Source organism: Chelmon rostratus, chromosome 18 (genome assembly GCF_017976325.1).
Source record: "Chelmon rostratus isolate fCheRos1 chromosome 18, fCheRos1.pri, whole genome shotgun sequence".
In the NCBI taxonomy this organism is placed as follows: domain Eukaryota; kingdom Metazoa; phylum Chordata; class Actinopteri; order Chaetodontiformes; family Chaetodontidae; genus Chelmon; species Chelmon rostratus.
The window spans coordinates 20,871,633-20,883,676 of NC_055675.1; the positions used below are offsets into that span (position 1 = coordinate 20,871,633).

General features: G+C 41.9%; 1 protein-coding gene across 4 annotated transcripts in view; it reads right to left on the minus strand.

Moving 5' to 3' along the window:
• Positions 1-12,044, minus strand: part of myo6a (myosin VIa) — a 134,091-nt gene that overhangs the window by 64,633 nt on the left and 57,414 nt on the right. The window lies entirely within an intron of this gene.

A 12,044-nucleotide genomic window follows, 5' to 3' on the forward strand; every position in this document is an offset into this window, starting at 1 on the left:
AAGGTCCAGGCGGGGGCACTTGACCACAGCCTATATGGATGTATAAAAGCTGCCCTTTTTAACAATTATCTATATACATGTTTTTGGAAAACGTCTCGATCGTGAAATACTGACGTGAGTAGTAACAGTAGCAGTAGTAGCAGTGCTAGCAGTAGCAGTAGTGTTAGCGCAGGAAATTTTCCTGTGTAACTACTTTCTCTTGCTTTAACTAGTCTTGTATTTTGTATTTAACAAATATCAGTTGCTGTAATCAGAATGTATTGACTTTGTTCTTATTTTGTCAGGAACCGGGGTCTCTTGTTAGCTAGCTTGGCTAGCATTGACATGACTCAGCATTTTCTGCCTGCAAACGCTGGAGCCTCAGTGAGCTGTAACGTGCATTAGCTTGATGCTGGTTTCCGTTTGCATGTTGGATTTTCATTAAAGTTTTACAATGGAAACTTGATTCAGCTTTAAAGAAAAGCCATGTGTTGTTTTTACTGCACGACTTCTCACTGTTAACAAGCTAAGAAGAGAACTTGCCAAGACAGAAGAGAGGCCGAATCTCCCCTGTACTGGTTACCAGTCCAACACAAAATTGATTTTCACATTCTTGTTTTTGTTTGTAATGCGCTGCATGGATTGACACCAGGCCACACTCTTCATCCAGAGCCCACAGACCTTCCTCATTTATTGCCAATTTTAAATCCTGCTAAAGACCCACTACAGGTGCATCTTCACATTGATCCCAAAACGCTGTAAATCCAATATTACCATGCCAGTGCCCACAATGGTGTAACACGACCACGCATGTCAAAGCACAACCGCACCATTACATTACGTGCCACTGCTTCAGTTTTAAAGGGAAAACAGCAAGTGGAAACTGTTCTTTCAGTGGAAACCAAACTAAAGCTTTCAGAGTTTGAAACACAGATGGATTGGAAGTCCAATTGGAAGAAAGTCACTTCCAACATGTTTATCTTCTTCACTAAAGCTAGAAAGCATGTGTTCACCCAAAGATTGATTTTTTTTTTCCTTGTGTTTTTTTCTTTTATTTTGGAGGTCAGAGGAAACAAAACAAACAATTTTGTGTAGCAGAAAACATTTTTTTTTCTACTTTTCTACACCGTCAATTATCTCACAACCCCTCAGATTTACAACTAGTTTGACAATGATAGAAGTCGGAGCTTTGAGGTAGAAAATGAGCCAAAAAATCTGAATTCAATGAAGTCAGGGAAGTACTGGGTGAAATTTAGAACAGGGTTTAGGGTGAGGCCACAGAAGTTTCTGCAGGTTTGTTTAATGGCACGTCTGGCTGCCAGGTTGACAGACTAATCCCCCCTCGACTCTCACAAGCTGTTAACCGTTGACCTCGCCCGGCAGGGTCGCCATGATTGGCATCTCCCATTTTCTCATTGCTCTCCTCTCATTCTCTCCCTCCATCCCTCGATGTGTTGAAATTACACTCACGTTACCTTTCCCTGTTCTGAGTTTAAGTATCGTACAACCCTGCCTGTCCGGATTCATAATCTCTCTCCCGTCACTCTCTTCCTGTCTTTTCGTCACTTATCCCCCATGCCACCTGACACTTTCTTCCTCTGCAAGTCAAGTAACTCCATTCTCCTTTTACTGAAAGATGCTTCGAGACTCCACCGTTGGATAGGTTTGATATAAGCGATCCCTTTCACATTACCTATAGCAATGGTTCGCTGTTATTAAAAAAATATCAGTCATTTAAGGTTTGATTGTGTTGAGACATATAAAAGACTTCGTTAAGGTTCAGAACAGACTGTGGTTTCCGTTATAATAACTTAATGGCATGCTGATCTTTCTCATCCTGGTTAGATTATTAACGAATAATAAAACTATAATGACTGACAGGTGAATATGATAAACAACAGTGAACCATCCATTCAACAGGACCTCCTCCCTCTGCGGACTTGCTCTATAATAACATCACACTATTTCCTCCTTTGCTATTGATAAACAATAATTATAATTTCTAACGCCACTAGATCTGTTTTTGTCATATGCAGAAAGGACTGGCGCTCTTGTTTTTCACCTGTCTACCATCTCCCTTTTCTGTCTCTCCGGGTGTCCTCGTCCTTCATTCTTCTCGTCTGTCTTGAACACCTCCTCGTTCTGACTCCAGGTTCAATTAAATACAAAACGCTCACAATATAAATATGCGATTCCATATATTGTTTGCATGCCTTCTTTTTTTCAACTGCAGAGCACCTTCCAGAAATGGCTGGAAAGTCATTCAGTCACAGTCTCATTTTCTGTGTTTCAAGGTAATGCAAGCAACATTATGTAAAGTGCATGGAAACAAAAGAGCAACTGCATACTCAATATATGCCCACAATAGCCATGATGCACAATATATATACTGGAATGTGCCAATCCAAGGAATAAACGTGACATAATTGCTGATTTTCTGGAAAGTAGATGTGTTGGGAAATATGACAGCGCCACTGGAGTTCAGGGCTTACATAGAAAACAATGGCTGTGTGTGTTCTGAAGAACATCATATGCTGCTACACACTGTATGATCTTATTAGCCGACAGTCAACACAAAGTGACCCAGACTGGATTGACCCACAATTGTAATGTGTATCCCAGCAGATTCTTCACAAGTGTTAGTTGTCATTAAACTCTCCCTCGACGATGCTGCCACCACCCAGCAGCACAACTTCAAGTTGCTCTGCTGTTAATAACCACCTCAATACAAACTGTGCAGCTTTGTACATGATTGGTAGCCACACAGGAAAATAATTGATCTAGTTGGCTAGAGTAAAGTGTCTTCTAACTTCCTCACGACAAAAACAGACAAACCGAGCCTCATTTGTCCATAAAAGCATCAAAGGTTCCCGACAGCACTGGTGTTGAGTCACTTTGTTGACTGGCAATTAGGTGACTCAGGTTTGAGTGCTTCTACAACTTCATTATGCATTTAGTGAGCAATTTCTTTTGATTATTCTGAGCTGCCATCTTGCAATTACATTCTTTTAGCCTGAGCAACGATGACCTTACGTGACTGTTAAACTAAGAAATGAGACACTTTCCATCCATTTAGAAACAATCATGAGTGCACTTTTATGTGTGTGAGAATAGTCAACATGTCAAGCATACTTGAGTTCACGGAAAGACGGCGCTGATGGAAAGTAGACTATATAGTTGGAGGATTTAGTGACATCTAGTGGTGAGGTTGCAGATTGCAACCAACTGAATACCCCTTGTTTTATACCTCCCCTTCCAGGCATGTAGGAGAACCTACGGTGGCAGCTAAAAACATTAAATCTCTCTTTAGAGTCAGTGTTTGGTTTGTCTGTTCTGGGCTACTGTAGAAACATGGAGGTGCAACCTTACGGACTCTGTGGATAAAAAGAGCTCATTCTAAGGTAATACACTAATGAAAAGACTATTATTAATATCATATTACATTTCCGCCAGTAGATCGCCCTCAATCCTACACACTGGACCTTTAAGGTTAAGGCAACGGTCGAAGAGTCAAATTCCAGGACACAAAGTCTGGTTTCCTGGATACAAGCCCAACAACCACCACGACCTTCACACCATTAATTTCCACAGCAATACAAAAGGACATACTACTTGCTGTTGGCACTGAACGTGCTAGAAGTAAATCATAAGCTGCAAAATTGTCCTCAGTAATTTCTAGAGATACCGAGCTGGACTGTACAGTTTGTAACGACAGTTTCCTTTCTTTGATGCAACCAGTGTTCCTATGTGACTAGAAATAAAAATAATATATATATAAAAAAATGCATATAAACAAGACTTTTCCATTCTGATTTTTTTTTTGTCAATTAGTTAATTTAAACACAAGATAGTGCTCAAAAAGAGGATTCATTCTCAGTGAAGAACCTTGGACCCCTAATCTGCCTCTATACATGCCAAAGAGCAGTGATTCCTAACACGTCTCTGGGGGTCATCAGGTGGATACCTCCCTTCAACAGTGAGGCGGTGAACTCCGGCGTCCCAGAGTCACCCCCCCTAGTGCCAGTTCACACTGCTCCTACACAATCCAAACAGCACTGCCATGTTCAACTGAGGAGATGCTCCAGGTAGTGGCCAGTACCGATGCTACCATTTAGCTAATGCTAATGCTAACCACTAAGAAGAACAGAAGAAGACAATACAGTTCCAATGCTACCATTTAGCTAATGCTAATGCTAAATGCTAACCGCTACCTGCTAAGAGGAACAGAAGAAGACAATAAACCTAGATTCACCTATACTGTTAATGTTAACTGCTAGCTACCAATACTAACTGCTAAGATACTATCATACTACCACCGCTTTAGCTATTGTTAGCTGCTACAATGCTACTACAGGCCTAGATGCCACATGTAACTGCCAATTGCCGCACTACCATCATCTACCCCTGCCTCTCACCAACTGCACCAATAGAAGCGGGGTGGGAATACAAACCCTGGTTCGGGTAGGGGATAGAAAGTAAAGAGATAGAGTCAAAGATGAAAGTAGGGATTGGTTATAGACCCTTGTTCGGGTAGGGGGTAGAAAGTTTAGAGGGTGCTGAAGGTGGAGGCCTAAGCCACAGACTAGATTTAACAGCCTCTTCTAAAATTTCCTTCAAGAAGCAACAAACCCTAACAAGAAGTACAAGAACTCATTCACCAGGATCTCTCATGTAGTTTTTCTGATTACTGTGGCTAAAAAAGGACTGATTTTAAACCAGCTTTTGCAAAACATTACATTAACATTTGTGACCATTTCTTTGTATTATTGTGACTTTCACGGAGGTTCTGACGGTTCTGAACTATCACTGCCTCTCATCACTGTCCAGGTCTGCCAGATAAAAGAGGGCTCTTCTAATAAGAGGTTATTTTCAGTTATGATCCAATATTGATTCCTAAATTCCCAAGCTTGGCTCTGGCATTTCTGCGTTTTTATCAGTGTACATTTGTGCTGAATGTTATGAGCAGACTGCAGTTACCTGTTATTAAAGGTGCAGTTCGAGCTGCACAATTTGTTAAATGTCTTTAGAGGCAAAAGGGTTTTTTTTCAGTCAAAATGCGACTTATATAATAGCTGCTTACTTGTGCCATAAAAAGACATTGAAAATCAAGGATAAATGCTGAGAAACACTTCTACGCAAAATAAAAAATCTAAACCTTCAAGAATGGAATCAAACTGAATCCAATCTGGAGATTAGCCGGCAACTCTTTCCTTCTTCTTCAACTTCTCCTCTTCCTCGCCTCCATTCTCCGTCAATAAATGTGTTTACATGCACACAAAGAAACTAGGTTACTTGGGGAAATGAGGCTACACAATCATATCACACAACACGTTTAGTGGCATGTAAACACACTCTCTCTCTCACACACACACACACACACACACACACACACACACACACACACACAGTTTCAATTTGCTTTACTGTCATGGCACATAATCCGATTCCCGTTGCCCAAACTATATGGAGCAGAAAATAATATAACACAAATAAAAGAAACAAAAATACAAATATCAGATTTTAATTCTCTCTCTCTAAATCTAATCTTCCTCCCACACTCTCTCTCTCTTTCCTCCCTCCCTCTCTCTGCCTGTCTCTCGCCCTCTCTCGGAGCCGTCTGCACTCTTGCTTACATAAGCCAGACAAATAAATAACCAAGCTTAGGTGAAGCGGCCAGCTGGCAGGAGTCCAGCCTGCCACCTCTCTTAAATTCACCTACTGGTCTCATTTTATCCACTTCCACCAAAGCAATAATCTGTGAAATTTGCATAGAAATAAATAACCGTATGGATTCGACTGTGTCCTCTTGCTATAATGCAACACTGACTCAACCTTTATCCAGGTCAGGAAAGCTTCAGCATCTGCTGCTCTAAATATTGGTGGCTCTTAGGTGGCAGAAAGTCTCTCTGGAAATAATGCTTTATATGATTAGCCGGCTTGGAATATGATGGAAGCCACCGTGCAAAAGAGAGCCGGCTACAGAAACGTCTTTCACAACTACAGTGAAGGTTGCCACAGTCACATCTACGAGCTTTGACTGACAAAGAACCAGAATGCGCGAAATAAAACTCTTGTTCTGCTGCATCCGTTTTTGAAAAACTCTCCATCACGAGACCGCCAATGTTATAAGAGAGCGCTACAATCAATTTTGCTAATCAAAAAAAGGTGTTATAGGCAGTTTGTGCATGTCTGGTTTCAACTGTTAATGAGACCAATACAAATGCTCTCTGTAAAATGATTTTAAAAAGCTAAATTAAGCTTGATTTCCATTTATGTGGTGTAACTAACTAAGGCTAGCAATTAAAGTTAGCATCTACGAATAATGGGTGTGTAGGAGCCTAAATGCAGTTTATTTAGTAAGAACAATTTTTATTTTAAAATATGCAAATTCATAAGTAAGATAACTAATAAAGATAAATAATTTCATGATTGAGAAAGATTTAAATATTATTACATATGTACATTTCATTTATAGTGTATGAGTAAGCTAGGACTCTTACTGTGATATTTAAACCCATCAGTTAACCTGGTTGCCATGGGAACGGGGTCAGCTCCGGGGTCAGCAGGAACAGAAAGGAGACTGGAGCGATATAGTTTTTTGATCTCGCTCTCTCTCTCCACAGAATTTCTTTACGATGTGGAAGGTTGTATTTGTGTACGTTTCTAACGTTTTGTAATGTTGCTTTAAGTTTGCAAGTAAACAGTTAAAATCAAGAAGTGGACTCCAGTGGATTTATTTTTTAAGTGTTTTTGATACGAGGGAGTCTGACGAGCATCAAGCTAAAGCTTCAGTAAGGACAGTAAGGACCTACAGGGTGAATATTCCAAAGTCATCTTATGCTAAGCTAGGCTAACCACATCCAGCTCTATATTTAACACACACATTTCCCAAAATGTTGAACTATTTTTTTTTACTTTTCAGTGCACTGTTTTTTTGTTACAGTGTATCATTGATTTATCTGGGACAGACATTTTCAAAGACGCCCGTCCAACATGGACGTGGATGACTGACAGCTCTGTCTTCCATTCAGACATCAGCATGAACAGTTATTAGCGCTGACTGGATGAACTCATCGCTCTCTGAACTCTCGTTAGTCTTCACTTCAATCTGGAAAAACATGCTGTCATCAAACCGTCCAACAAAAAACTGATTCTTAGACAAATATTAGTCATGAAGATGCTGACTCATACAACAGTTGAAGGAGTTCGCGCTTGACTGAATTTCGACAAGTACCACTAATAGCACTACTGTTGTGTCTGAATATTAAGACTGCATTTCCCATAAAACTCGTCGTTTTATTGTGCAGCTCGCTCAGCCCTCCTCCTCTCTGAAGGGGATGAACTTGTTGGAAACCATTTTTTCCATCCCTCCAACCATCTGCCACCACCAGAAAGTCTGCTGCCTCCTTGTGCAAAGAGGATCTTTTGCCTTCTCAGTCTAAAGGTTTTTCTTTTTGGCTTTAATGGAGAGAATAAACATGTTGGAAGTGTTTTTTTTCCCCATCAGCTTTTCATTCCCTGCACCATCTGCCGCCAGCAGAGAGTCTGAAAGCTTTAGCTCTGTTTGCTCTGAAAGAACGGCGCCCTCTTCGGGTCTGAAGTCAAAAAAGCACTACGGCAGATTTTCTTCCACATCCAACTTGGTGGATTTTGATATAAAAGGCAGTGTAGAGGATTTTAGAAGGCGCTCTCCAACCCATAAAAGGTTCATCTATCAGCAGTCAAACACCCAGAGGTGATAAACCGCTCACTATTTAACTTGGCTGCTATTTACAGTGTGGAAGCTGCAACAGGCTGACAATCCTCAGAGCGTTGTGGGGGTTTTTTTGTTTGCTTTCCGCAATAATGCCAAATCATTGTGATAGTGACGTACAGATGCAGGACATTTAATCTGGGAGAACAAGCTGAATAAATGCAGCAAGCAGAGGGATGAAGTGTCACTGTCATCTGTCAGACACATGTCCGTTCATAGAGAATGTAACTGACAGGCAGGGCAGCGTCAATGACACTCAGAGAGACGGACAAAGACAGGAAGCAGCTTTTAATTCATCTGCCCCGGCTCCTCTCTCCACAGATGAAAGAGGAGAAATAAACATTAGCGTGGGAGGTTTGAAATTGAAGCGAGTGGCTCGGCATTCAGTTGGTGTGTGCCGGGGCCGAGCTGCCAGCAAAACAGTTAGAGGCTTTGCAGCGACTGGGTTCAGGCTAAATGCAGACAGGGACTAAGCTTGAGGGGGCTGTCACTCTGTCTGCCTGCCTGTCAGTATGTGAACACTGTACATCGTGTATAGACATCTAGACAGACAACAAGGGCTAAGCCCGTTAGCTTGATGCTAACACATAATGGGAGTTCCCATTAGTGCGCTAAGGGAAATTAGCATTGTGATCGAGATAATAAAATAAACAGTCCTACTCTGCAGCTGAAACGCTCCACAATGACCAGCTACAGCTTCCTTTTTTAAAAATACAACCACCACACACACTAACACACTAATACACACACACACACACACACACACACACACACAGTCTTACATTAATGTCCTGGAGACTTACCCAAACCGTAGCCATAATAGCCATAACCCTTACCCTCAGTAATACATGACCACACATACACACACACACACACATCAGCATTAATAACATTAATTTCATTTAGGCATCTCTATTGGGAGATCCGGTTCAACTTTTGCCACAGCATGATGATTTTGCTGTGTTGGCCAACTAAATTCCTTAGCAAGGCAGTAACTCTACTGTTCATCTCGCAGAAATGGGGGATCATATGATAACTTTCCAGAGTTGTAAAATGCTGTCTCTCAGGATTTCAACCTGCTGAGCAACATTTTGGTGTCTGACAGGCCTTCAGACTCAGAGATCTGTTACTCAAACCGGACAACATGGATTGTGCTTCAGGGGAGAAATGCTTAACTGGGTCGACCGTCTCTGTTTGGATACGACAACATGAGTCGCATTAACTTTCATCGTAGCTGCTCCAGCGATCGGCACATACCAGGGAGAGGAAAAAAAACTTTGGTGCATTATGTTCTTCTGTTTATATTTTATTAAATTAATTTAACTGTTAAGATGCTCCACAAAATTCTGTGTTGCAACATTTTTTTTACATATTTTTTTAACAAAATGTAAGTTTATATTAGCCAGACTGGTCAGTTTGTATATTCATTGTGTTTAAATCTTGTTCTTTTCACTCAGACATGTCCTCACTTAAACTGCTCAGGTGGGTCAAACTAAACGCTGTTAACAGCCTCCTGGGTGGTCTGGATATGAGCGCCGTGTCATTTTCTCATCACTGCCTGGTGGTGTGTGGTTGTGTCTCTGCCCTCCCGTCTCATCTTCTTCATCGCTCTGAGGATTAAGTTATTAGCTGCACTGAACTCGCCATGAAAGAGCAGCGCAATCTGATGCGGGTTTGTTTAGGTATCTGTTCGTTCCAGCTCTGAGCCCGAGGTACCTTCTAATACCTGAAGCTCTCCCTTGGGGTCGAGTACTGAGGCGTAAAAATGGTCTAATACTCAGCCCAGCTCCTCCTCCTCCTCCGTAACGCTTCACAGGTTCACATTTATCTTGTTAAGCTGGAGGCGATGGGTGAAGCTGTGAATGGCCCAAGCTGCCTGTCTGGCTGTAAACGCTTCATTTCTTGCCCTCGTCTTTGTTTACGTCTTTATCTGTCACCAAGTCACGCTGGTGTCCACCTGGTTTAAAGTTGATCCTTCACAAAAGTCAGTGCTTTCAACTTTAGCATTTATTTTTTCATTCGGGATCCAGATATTCAAATCGCAAGTTGAAATCAACAAGACGAAGAGTCGACGGACCTGCAAGCAGCTCTGTGAAGCTGCATCGCACGAGCTAAATGCTAATATGCTGACAACGTAAGTGGTATCAGTCTGTGGTTGGTTGGTTAAAGGACAGACAGATAGATAATTTATGATCTAGAGGTGTAACAATTAGCTGAGTGGTCGATTAGTCCCTCGAAAGAAAACGAATCATATTTCAACAATCATTTAAGTAATTTTTCATGCAGAAAATGCTGTAATCAGCCTGTTATCAGATTACCTGCTTTTCTCTGTTTTATCTCACATTAAACTGACTGACTTTGGATTTTGGACTTACAAAACAAGACATTTAAAGACATCACCTTGGACTCTGAGAAGCTGGGTCGGTTATTTTTCGCTATTTTCAACATGTCAACCTCAAGGGGGCGCAAGAGGAAAAGTCAGAGGAGGGTCACCAAAGACAGAGGGATTCATCATGTGGGCACCATGAATGTCGTTAAAAGTTTTCTTGTCAGCCTGTCAAAGGGAACTTTGAGACACTGACGTTTGGACCAAAGTGATCAACACCTGCCAGATCACTGCTTGAAGTCTACGTGACCGTCAGATTGTCTGTTTCCAATTCAAAAATGCTCACCTCAAAGCATATCAGCACATGAGTCTGCAGGTGGTGCAGAGTGGACTGGACACCACAGGTGCGCTCGTGTAGCTGATCTTAAATTAATAAATGCATTTAGTTAAAAGCTTCAAAATCATTTCCAAAAGCCTGTTGCCTTCACTGAAGAAAAATCAAAAACATAACACGATGTGAGGTGAAAGACTCTAAATCAAACCCTGGGAAATGAAACCCACATCAGACACGACCTCCTTTTCCACAAACACACATCAGTAACCGTGTGAAGTCCAGAGTGTTTTGCTGCAGCAGGCGGAGAGCGCCATATGTGCTCCAACATGCTAAGTGTCCTATTTAATCTAACACAGTAAATGTAAATTAGGCCTCTCACAGTTCAGCATGTGGAACAATCAGTAACTGGAGAGGATTTCAGTGCATGTAAACACGACACATAGTCTTGTGGAACAGAAACCAGCCCTCGTTTTAAATCCCTCCTGGACAGAGGACCAGAAACACACTTGTACTTTCTGAACAGGGACTGCTCTGAGAAAGTAGAAGTATTTAGATGAAACAACACAAAGTTCTGGATAAATAGATAGCAAACACATGAATTTTAAATATAAATATCTTTGGAGAGAGTTGATATAAATGAAGCGACCAACAGCACACAAACTCGACACGTTCACTGCCTCACACTTCCTCCTGCCTGGATAAACTGCTTTTATTTACCTCGCCTTTCCAAATATGAGCCATTAATAATATTAGAGGGGGATGTTTTCTATCAGCATAATTTGTGGTGCCTTTCATGCTGCAGAAACCCATGAAGGTCACCCTCAGTGAAAGAGCCTGTAAACAGGGATTCCCTCGGTTTCAGAGGGACTGAGGACAAAACAGCGATGTGTGACACAGAGATTTGTGGGTAATTCTGACTACTACTACTAAAAATGTTCTTCACTGATGCGGCAAACACTTACAACAATTTAGCGGACGTTTGTGTTAAATTTGAAGAAATTCCCTCAAGAAGAGATATCATGTTCATGAGAAAGGGACGTACAGAACGGACGGATGGACGGACAACCCGAGCACATGTATAACACTTCTGGCCTCAGCTGCCGCCAGCGTCGAGGCTTAACATCTTCTTCATACACACACACACACACACACCTCAGAAGTAGGTACGCCGACATACGTTCTAAATCTGAGCAGTGAACTTTCCAAATTTCAGCAACCGGACGCTTCGCTGGAAGTCCAGATGGCCGACCACTTCATTCATAATGGCTGCTGGCAAAAACATTCAGGTTTGATCCGGTGGTTGTGCGCGACTGTCCTTCTGGACAATAAGACGAGGAGGCGAGTCAGCCAGCTGCTGGAGCTCCGACAGGCTGCTAACCAGCTCTGCAGCTGCTCCTCTGAGCCTCGCTTCAGTTTACTGTATATTCTGATGTCAGCTGGAGGGAGCGAGTCTCCCCCTGGACAATGATAACAAGACAAGCAATACATCAACCATCTGCTCTGTCAGTGAGTGTGTGTGTGTGCCTATATGCAGCCCTGTTGATGGGTGTAGTAGGAGTGTGTGACTGCAGTGGTTCCCAGCCTGAAGGGCAGGACTCCTCCAGGGGGCACCAACGTTATTCTAAAGGGGTTATGAGGTGGTTTAAAGTGAA